At 32.5% G+C, this 11,617-nt stretch overlaps 1 protein-coding gene across 2 annotated transcripts in view; it reads left to right on the top strand.

Moving 5' to 3' along the window:
* The first annotated feature begins 1,159 nt into the window (after window positions 1-1,159).
* Window positions 1,160-11,617, top strand: part of LOC127704181 (beta-1,3-galactosyltransferase 1-like) — a 32,888-nt gene continuing 22,430 nt past the window's right edge. Inside the window, exon 1 of one of the 2 annotated variants that reach the window (XM_052208133.1) lies at window positions 1,160-1,239. The gene's annotated coding sequence lies outside the window, so the exon portion shown is untranslated. Of the gene's footprint in view, window positions 1,240-11,175; window positions 11,247-11,617 lie in introns of those variants that run through there. The other variant, XM_052208127.1, reaches the window with a different exon arrangement.

Genomic DNA, 11,617 nt, shown 5'->3' with positions numbered 1-11,617 from the left:
CACTATAATAATGTGTAAAAAACTTTTACTCCAAAATCACAGTATAAGTTTTGATGTACTTATTTTTTTAAACTAAAAAGATTCAGCGCTTTGAGATTATGAAATGTGTCTTTGAACTGTTTAAGCTATTCTTAAGGCGGTTTTTGGATCTTGGTGTTTATCAGTAGATGATCCTGATGGTACCATCATTATCACAGTTGATTGTCTTGAGTACGGAAATTATTACTATTGTTGTGATAAAGCTTTGTCTTTGGTAATTCATACAAATTAAGAATTTCCAAAGACAAAGGTTTAATGTATCGCTATTATTGCTTCTATCATTTTTCAATTACTTGTTAGCATGTTAAGTCAGAAAAACACAAATGTTAATCACTTATTGACTTCATGAACTTGGTTTTGAATTCGGTTAATAAAAACAAAATAAAAAAAAACATATAAGCAAAACGTTTTTAATGTATCCATAGACAATAAATATTTTGTATGTCTACTTTAGTTATATATTTGTCTAGTTTGGTCTTACAGCTCCTTGGCAATTTTTTTTTTTTTTTTTTTTGCTTTCGTTTTGTTTTTATTGTTCATTTCGTATTTTAAGGGAGCGCTCCTCATTGATAATGATAAATATTAAAAAAAAAAAACTCTTCCGACGCACCAAATTTATAATATTTTCATAACTAGATACATTTTTTTGTATGTTCTGAAATACCTGGTGTAGGTGAATCATAACGAATACCTACCTGAAGTCATGTTCACCGTAGACTAGTTACAACACAGTAATCAAATAAATTTAGTAAGACATATAGTTAGTGAAGGCTGGGGATTATAAGGCGGACGGTTCATTTGAAAATAATCATTATAAAGACGACAATAACACACATTAAGAAGCAATGTTACAATATATTTTTCTTACACAATTTTATAAATCAGAATTTACACACAATGCTATAGTTTTATTAATTTCCGCAAATCGCGTTATATGGTTCTTTGTGATAATAGAATATGCTATCAATATTTAGGCATTGTTTCGAAAATAGGTTTATTATTTATTCAGTTACTTATCGATTTATCGGAATCATGCGCAATCTTGATCCGACTTTCCAATGCCATTTTCCGATTGTTTATACTAGAATTATCAATGAACGCACGCATCGGTGCTGTTGTATTGATTTAGCCATAGAGAAGAAAAACATTTCATAGACATGTTCTCAAGGCTGTTGTTGGTAGAGGACAAGCTAGAATAAGGTTTGTTTCTTATTTTACAGATGTTTTATTTTCACTTATATATATTAGGCATAAAAAAATGATCATTTGCCACCGGAATTCTTCTACTTATTTATTTTTGGAATACAAATAAGCTACACTCTAAATAAAATGTGAGATACACAGTTTTATCATCCTTTCTGGAAACGAAAACATGTTTTGTTAGTCAACACTTTTATATATAATTTAATACCAACAAACATAGAAAAATATTTGTTGGTTACCGTACACACACTAGATGCTTCGTATCTTTGGTTGCTGTCTTGTTTACAAAACCAAACATTTCCTTGTTATTATAATTTTAAAGAAAAAATGAATATTGCAATTATATGTGTGATATTTTCCCCCGAAGTAGACATTGATTTGAATTTCGTAATAAGAAAAGCAATCAAATTATTAGAATTGAAATTGCATTCGTAAATTAGAACTGGTATCATTTTTGGTCAAAATCGATTTGCCAGATTCTTATTCTCAAAACATAATTGTCACTTTCCGAAATACAGGAATGTAATTTACAAAGGCATATGAAGTTTTCAATTGCAGACTGTTAAATCGGAATGGACAAATGTATCTTGATTTACAATTTACTAAGGTATAAATGGTCACAACAATAACTCTTCCGTTATCAACACCGAGAATTCCTGTTGAAATTGTACAAAATAGCTAATTTGAATGTAAACAGTCGGCAAATAAATTAGTAAACATAAAATATGTATACTAGTAGACTAAACAACTGGTGTCTTTTTCACGCAGTCGGTCTGCTTTCCCTTCCTGTGTTAAAATGTTTTTGAGCTCAAAAAATAGGACAAGCAGTGTCGAAAACTTGAACTGAAAATATTTGGGATATATCACATCTAGTTACTTTCGGAGATAAAAACAGATTTGAAGGAGTAGGACTTGTAATTTTTATTTGACCCAAAATTGTGTGTGAAAATAAAATTAAGAACACAAGCAAACAAGTCCACAAATTTCCTCAATCTTTCATTTATTTTGTATAAACGTTTGATCAGGTATTGGACTGACATTGACGAAAGAGAGTCATAAACATACCATAGAAACACCTTGATAATTCTATTATTCTGTTCTGTTCTTAAATCTATGTGTTGTTTCTTTAAAATTTTCGATATTTTCTCAATAGAAATATATATAAAAAAAACTGTAACAAATTGGGTCCGTTTGTAAGATTATAAATGCTGGTGTATGCTAACTTTATTATATGATTAAATCAAAACGATATATGCCCAATTCTTAATTTTCCAATTTTATAGATATTTCACTGCTAAATGTATTTTTAAGGTTTTAAAACCCTTCTTCTGTATTTCTGAACCAAATCAGCCTTCGTGTCCACACCCATCTGCTGAAAGGAAAGTATAAATTGAATAGTATGCATTGATAAAGCTAGGAAATGATCTCAAGTCAAACATAAATCATCACGTCTTAAAAAACACTCCACGATGTCGTAGTCATTGTATTTTATTACTTTTCAAAAACAAAGGAGATAAATATAGCAATAAACAGATTTAGCGACCCCTGAAACACTTTTCTTAACATAGAAGTGTTATCATTTATCAGCAAAAAGTTCAGGTTTTGTCAATTAAACACAAACAAGACAAGATAGTACAGCGATTCTTATTTCCACAAAAGCAGTATCAATTTGATGACACAAAAAAAAATGTCGCAATTAAGATTTCATTTCAAACCCATAACTATTAAAAAACTTCTAAAGTGTTACTGCATCTAGAAAATTTTGAGATAATGACACTATTCCTGCTAATTTCTCTTTTTATAACAAGAGAAAAGATAAAAATAATTATTTATTAATTCTATGTAAATCAGATGTAGTCGTCTCATATCTTTGCGGCTGACGCCACTCAGATACGAGAAGACTACCTCTAACACATATTAAACGGAAATTCTATTGGCTATCAAATAAACATATGCAATACTTTTTTTCATAAATCATATAGTAAATGGATTTATTTTACTCATACTATGCGCATATAATCAATTTATATAATCTCGGAAAATGTACGTATACCCATTCATACGGAGTGCACGCAAATGATTCCGATACGATCAAACTATACATATGTCATCGAACATACAAATTTATTATACTTCATGTCAAAATGCCAGATTTTGATTGGTTAATACGAGGGAGACAATTTACTCTATCCCATGGCAAATACTCTATTACCCTTCACAGAGACGATTGCTCAAGTGTGCTCTTTAATAAATACGGATGATTGTTATGTACAAGACAACATAGTTTATTATTTTGAATTTGAAATTTGATAGACAGTAACAACAGAACATTCAGTATAATAAATTAAATAACACATATCTTAGAGGGTGATAGAGCAGATTGTTACACCTCGAAAAGGCATTGTCAACCTTGGCTTCGCCTCAGTTGACAATGTTTCCTCGGGGTAACAATCTGCTCTATCACCCTCTCAGCTATGTCATTTATATAATGACACATTGCAAATGTATTTGTATTTAATCATCATTTTGGTATCTTTCGGTACCTGTTTTAAAAGATCACCTCTATTGGGCGGTTACTTATTATACATCCCATGGGCGACTGCTTAATGCAAGTTTTACAAATGTATTTGCATTTTAATCAGTATTTTGATGATATCTTTTGCGTAAGTGGATTATATATAATATTATTAAACAAAGTTGTAGTACCACGTGAAATGCCTTTAATGAAAATCAGAGTGCAACTTTACATCCCTATTATTTTAATGTTCAATTAATTTTCATCAGTTAGTAAAACACATAAATAGTTCAACTACCGTACCATGCAGTAGCCTGTCAACACTGAGATTGTTAGTTCGAGCCCCGCACGTGGCAGGTGCGTTCGACTCTAATCTTACGTGACTAGGATTGCCAGTTTTCCTAGTAGATGGTTCTCTCCGGCTTCTTACTTCAATAAAAAAAATGGCCACCATGAAATAACAAATAGTATTGAAAAAGGCGTTAAAACACAAAAAGTCAATCAATCATTTATCTTTTCTGAGAAAATTGTGTTAGATCACGAAAGGAACGCTCCAAAAGAACAGTAAATTGTACACACATGTTGTTGTCTTTTCTCCTGCGGTGTTCTGTAAAAAAAACGTTATGTATGTGATAGTCATTAGCGACATATACCCGCACAACGCCACATTAGTGTGTTTAGCGTTCAGTGGCAAATATTACATGCATATCAGAAGAACATGTTAATGTGATATGAATAAGAAACATGTCTGTTACTAGACCGACAGCTTGAGCCGGATTTCTAACGTTCTAGTTCACATTAGTCTATATGAAGACATTTCAACCAAGCCTGAATTATTGTGGCTGCGAGAAGACCAGTCTTTATTTGCTCTTATCCCTGAATGTAGCTAGACTGGTTCCCTGTCCTTTATCTGTTTGGCTCTGACAGATATACAACAAAGGTATCTGAGATACCCGTATGTTGCAAAGGAGCCTATGAATGTAGGGGCGTGTTTTTTTGTTCTTCAGTAGTGAGCCAGAAGAGGTTCATTTCTGTTTTTTTGCATTGGGAAGATCTTCTGGCTCTCTTCTATCTCTTCTTTTTAAATAGGTAGTTTAGACGGCAGAGGCACATAACAAACATGGCGTCGCTTAGTTTAAATGACATTAATAAATTTATAAATGCAGATATAATAGAATGTGAGTTGTGTGATAAACGTTTTTATGGTATGGCAACCTTAGTAGGACATTCCTATAGGGACAATAAGTTGGATAAATATAAAAACTACACGGACAATAACAGTAAGGGGACGACTCTTTAATATTCTGGGAAGGGGAATGGGGCAGGAGGATTTTTTGCGGATTTTTTTATTCATTTTAAATTTCTAATCTGTCGCTAAGCATGCCTATTTTTTCCAGCTCTTACCAGGCCACCATATTCATATTCAAAATCCTCCTGTCCCCTCCCCAAAAGATCAAATGGTTTCCCCTTATTTAACAATTGATTTAACGTCCATACATGTTCAGAAAAAAAACACGAATTTAAAAGTCAGGTATAGAATATCAAAACTAGTAAGGAGATGTGGCATGATTGCCAATTAGGCAACTATCAACCGGAGTTCATATGAAGTAGTGTCAGCAATTATAACCAACCGTACGACCTTCAACAATGACAAAAACCCATACCGTATAGTCAGCTATAAAAGGCTCCGACATGAAAAATGTGAAACAATGAAAAAAAAAAAATAACGGCCTAACTATATATATCTAAACCTTTTAAAAAAAAAACAAATATGAGTTAACAGATATGAACCAACAACAACCACTGAACTATAGGCTCCTGACTTTGGAGAATGTGGCAGGGTAAAACATGTTTGTGAGCGCTCAACACTCCCTTCAACTGGGGTAGTGATGTAACATGTTTGTGAGCGCTCAACACTCCCTTCAACTGGGGTAGTGATGTAACAGTACAACATAAGAACAAACTGTATAAATCAGTTGCAATTGGATTTACTCAAAAAATCGGTACGAGACACAAAAACAACTAACATTAAAAGGATAAACGTAAAGCACCGAAATAAGAGTTTTCGGTAACTGAACGGCTTGAAATCATGCTCTCCCAGATTAAAGTATCAATCAGTACACAACCAACGGATTTAGTCATCCTTGTATACTAGTATCTTAAAAACATATACAATTAAGGTTCTCAAAAAGTGGTGGTCCGAAGGTTTTAGCCATCGAAATATTGCAAGGACCGGCACAATTTTGGTATTTTGAAATAGAAGTAATAGTTAGGACCAGTATATTTTTCTTCAAGGACCAACAGGGATTAAAGATTTTGAGAACTCTGCGATATATTTTATATACAATGCTTATAGACAAGATGTCCTTTTCGATCATATACCAGACAAAAATTGACAAATTCTTGTATAGTTTAAGATTATTCCAAAAAATTTAATGGTCTGAGCTTTAAGCCGGATTTGTTTGTTAAAATTCAGTTAGAAAAGCATAAAGAAACAACTTCACATACACAGTGATTTTTTCCAACAATTTTCTTTGTCTTTTCCCTTATCATATAATTACATCAATGCCAAAACGGGGAACGCAATATTAACTTCGTTTATGTTATCCAACATAAAAAAATTCTATTATATTCGACGGCAAATTGAATTTTTGTTTTATTGCTTCTTCTACAGAATATCTCCAGAAGAGGTCCAGATTCATTTTTTTGGACTCTTCACCAGAAGACATTCTGGAGATGTACAGAAGAGACCAATAAAACACGCCCTAGCTTTCTCAGCGGAGAAACACCAAATACCAATCTTTAAGTTTTTGGTTAGACCCGGTTGGAGATGAAACCCATATCTCCCGCATTTGAAGTAAGCACGCTACATCAAGCTAGATCATCGTGGCGATATACGCTATATAATTTAAAGTAGAATTTTAGTCAAGTGATTATGCCGACCATGTAAAACTGAAGTTGAGATTTTGATTAGTTTTACGGTTACGTTGATTGAATTCCACAAAATGCAATGCTTTATTTGATTTTAAGAAAACAAGATGAAAACCGTCATAAATCTTTACATCCGTTACTTAATTTACAAAATTAATGCATTTCATCCGTTATGTTATTGTTCTTTTGTGCTTATCCTGATTTTCTAATCGAAGTCTAGTTGGAATCTGGAGTTAACAATCATTTCAGGTTTGTTAGCACTTCTGCTATACAATAGAATATTGCTATCACGGAATAACTGCATTCAAATGCCAATTAAGATATAATTTAAAAAAGAAATTGCATGTGAGGATTATCGTCTCGCTGAGACTAATTGCTATATTGCTGTCAATGTATTGCAGCACACTCTGAAATTGCAACAGCATGCCATTGGGGATTAATTATCATTAGAATTGTTTGTAACGCAACAATGAAACTATAACCATAGAAATATGAAAACATGTCAAAATAATAAAACGGAAAGAAGTTTAAACAATTAAATATGAAAATATTGTAAAATGTCATTTAGGTAAAAGTAGAGATAAAAAGGACTAAGGTGTCGAGATGAAACTAGGGAAACCAAAATAACATGGTTAGACTGAAAAACAGTTACACCACAAATAAACTAGGGAATTCGGGATAAATTTCGAACAATACCTTGAATACAAACTACATTTTATTCATGTTTCTTGAATCTGGGCTTTCATCGACTTAAAGGCAGTGATGTGAATTCATATCACCGAGACATGACTGGCTTCTTTACTGAAAAAGTTACAACAGAAGTGTCACAAGCTAAAAGGCACATCATATATTTATTGATAATATTACGAAACACAATGATAAAAATTACATGCACTTTTTGGGATACTTTCAAAGAGTAGTAAAACCTTTGACCGAACGAATTTATACATTAGAATCACGCGATTGAAATTGTAATACAACCAGCGAAAAAAATAAAGATGTTCTGCCATCGATACTCTTTGACAGTATAATGTGTCTTATTAATATTTCTGTTTGTTCATATGTAATATCGATACTGTTTGACAATATAATACCGGTATGTCTTCTTAATTTTTCTGTTTGTTCATATGAAATACTAAGAGTGAGTATATCGGATATCTCTCCCACTTTACAGTGTAACGCAACCAATTTACTTTATTATACTTCATGTCAAAATGCCAGATTTTGATTTGTTAATACGAGGGATACAATTTACTCTATCCCATGGCAAATACTCTATTACCCTTCACAGAGACGCTTGTTCAAGTGTGCGCTTTAATAAATACGGATGATTGTTATGTACAAGACGACATAGTTTATTACTTTGAATTTGAAATTTGATAGTAACAACAGAACATTCAGTATAATAAATTAAATAACACATATCTGAGAGGGTGATAGAGCAGATTGTTACCCCTCGAAAAGACATTGTCAACCTTGGCTTCGTCTCAGTTGACAATGTTTTCTCGGGGTAACAATCTGCTGTATCACCCTCTCAGCTATGTGTTATTTATATAGTGTTTGGTATCAACATACTGATAAATAATCGATACACTAAATGATGATCGAGTGTTGCTTCATTATACTTATTATAAATCTAAATACATAGGTTTATTTTTCTTAGTTACTGTCAATCATACTTCACAAAGACCTTTAGATATCTATTTGGTTTGTATGTCGTTTGATTGATGTCTTATCTACGTATATATATACTCCACGTACCCTTTAATTTATTCACATCTAAAGAGTTATCTAGTCTAATATGCTTTAAACTTTAATTTGTCGAGCTGAAACTGAGAGAAAAACTAGATGGCATTGTAAGAATAAATAAAAGTTACCAAAAAATTGAACCAGGGATTTCGATATGAATTTCAGAAATGCACATTGGGTAAATAATCTATGCTAACGCTTCTTGAATCTGGGCAATTTGATAGGTTTAAAGCAACCATATGCTTTCAAAATCGGTCCCATTCATATCACAGTGAAGCACAAAATCGTAGACAGGGCTTGCTTTTCTTCAATAGACGTTAAAACTTAATAGTCAATAGCTTACAAGCATTGATGTACAACATAAATTTAATACAATCAGCTTTTTTTTTCAGCTCTAATGACCTTCTAATGGGAAAATAAAACCATTAAGGTCAAGGAACAGTAAATGGGCAATGTCACAGATTTTGGTAAACTTTTTTTTTCTATACAAATGTTCACCTATTTTGAAAGAATTCAATCAGTAATATTTCAGATAATAAAAAAGATAAATGCATATTTTTTTTTCGATTTTTATAAATAGTTCAATGAGCCAAAGTTGTATGCAAAGTTTTAGCAAGATCTGTGAAATAGCCCATTTACTGTTCCTTGGCCTTATGTTTAAGTGAATGTGTTCTAGAGGCAGGGGTGGATCCAGCCATTTTTAAAAGGGGGTTCCAACCCCAGGATAAAGGGGGGTTCCAACCATATATTCCTGTTCAAAAGCATTGATCGTAAAAAAAAATGGGGATCCAACTCCAGGAACGCCCCCCCCCCCCCCCCCCCCTTTTCCCCTTGCATCCGCCACTACACTCTTGACATTCGAATTGACATCTACAGATTATGATTTAAATCAGAATATGTTGGTTTTAGAGATAAAGATGATCTGTCATCGATAATGTTTGACAATATAATGTGTCTCATTAATTTTTCTGTTTGTTCATATGTAATTCTAACAGTGAGTTTATCCAATATATCTCCAACTTAACAATGTAACGCAACCAATTTACTGTATTAGGTATCAACATACTTGTAAATAATTGATATACTTAATGATGATCGAGTGTGCTTTCGTTTATGTATGGACCATAATTTTCTGTCATAGTTAACATAATTTTCTGCATATTCTCTATGATTTACAGCCTCAGAATGTATATGACAAGTTTTAGGCTTTTCAGTTTTAGACCAACAAGGACTAATCAACCAAAGATGTTTTGTAAAATGATCTTGTTTTGCTTACATCCCAGATCGATAGCACCTCAGATTATTTTATTTTTTGCTGTGCATGATCTGATTTTGTGTCATAGATGGATACCCCATATCCTTTGTTTTTCTATTAAACAACATACTTGTGACGGAAATATAATTAAAGGTTTCTGTATTTGCTCTACAACTTTAAGAGTATATATTATATAGGTTTTGATTTACATATCGTTTCATAGCATTAGATTCAACCGCAGGTTTTTACTACAATATTTTCCTTTTGTTTAGTATTGACCAAAGACTATTTTTGGTCTTCTGATCGTTTCATCTACCCTTCTACCTATTCTTATTTTAATAATAAGTTTATACCTCTGTCTATACATCTGTTGGTGGACTGTTATCCCCCGACGGTATCACCAGCCTTCACCAGTATGGCATGAACATACGGATATTTCATGTGTTATTGAATATGCTGTTACAAAATTTGGAAATTATTTCAAATTAAGAAATATATTTCCCTATAATGCATAGCTCTGATTGGTTGTACTTTTTGTCCTTTTTGGTTTTATCAGCTCAATTTTGGAATAAGTATTAGATTTTCAAATATTTTGGCCTCGAAGAGACATTAATTGTCGAAATGCGCATCTGTGCAGTAAAATTGGTACCGTTTGTGTTGTTATTTCATTAGAAGGGGTTAAAGTTCCTGACAATGTCTGTTCTTTTCACTCAGTCCTATCTCCGTTTGGAAGTTAAACCAAAGGTAAGGTGAAATTTAAGTTATGTACATAGTTTTGCCTATATATCATGATTTTGACATTTGGGTGATTTTTTACGTACATTTTATAAATTCTCGCTGCATCTATTCATTTATTCATTCCTTATTGGCTGTACAATTTTTATAGGTGGATAGAATGGTGTTAATATTTCATACATATCAGGACATATTGATGTCATTTGAACCCTGCTTTGCACTAAACCGACACGCTGAACCGAATTTTTGAGGTGCTAGATTAAGTTAAAAGTCCGTATGAGAAAGACTGGTCACAATACTCGGACACATTAAACCTACTCCTAGCCGACAGGTCTTTGCTCTTCCAAAATGCAGCTTGCTTAGCGGAGAAGCAGAAAATTCCAGTTGTCGAGTCTTTGGTTGGAACCCAAGAATCCGAGTTTTATCTAGAGATCATGAGATCACCGAGGCGGTTTTCCAAATTTTTTACTTCCGGCGTTACTTATAAAGTTGAATACAAAAAAAATGTGGAAGGAACGCATCAGAAACGCTTGCTTTTATTTCTTGCCTTATTCAATTATTATACTTTTCATCTCCTTATTTGTGCTTGTTTGTTTATGATTTGATATAATGTAAATGTCATCAACTAATCTGATAAGTCATGATTATAAGGTTTGCGTTCTAAGGTCAATTAAATACATATCCTGTTGCAAAAACACACAGTTTCCGTGAAAAGAGAAAAAAAAGTGTAATTTCCTGTTGACAAAGCATTAATCATCATTCGATCCTTTGAAACTGGAAACTTTTACTTTTAAACGTTAAACGAATCAAATGTATCAGGTTTGTGTTTAATTTTTGAAATAGAACAGTAAAAATGCTTAAGCACATTTTTATACCCTGAGCTTTTTATAGAAACAGTGACGCAGTTTCAGTGCAAAACCTTTGAGATCTGTACTTGGGCCTAAAACTACTCATAAAAGAATGAGCATGATTTAATTGCGTAATTTTCTCTTTCTCTTTTTCTGTTATTTTTCCTTTTATATCTGTTTTCCAAATTTGAAAATAAATGAGCAATACTAATGATGTGTGGACTGAATTCGAGAAAAAAAACACACACATTATCTATTCTTATTATGGACCAATTCTTAGATGAAAGAGTTCATTTAAACACACGCAAAATTGAGTTCATCAAGTATTATACCATCTGTGTA

The sequence above is a fragment of the Mytilus californianus genome, unplaced genomic scaffold, assembly GCF_021869535.1.
Source record: "Mytilus californianus isolate M0D057914Y unplaced genomic scaffold, xbMytCali1.0.p SCAF_1, whole genome shotgun sequence".
Classification (NCBI taxonomy): Eukaryota; Metazoa; Mollusca; class Bivalvia; order Mytilida; family Mytilidae; genus Mytilus; species Mytilus californianus.
This window is presented reverse-complemented; position numbering and strand designations above follow the sequence as displayed.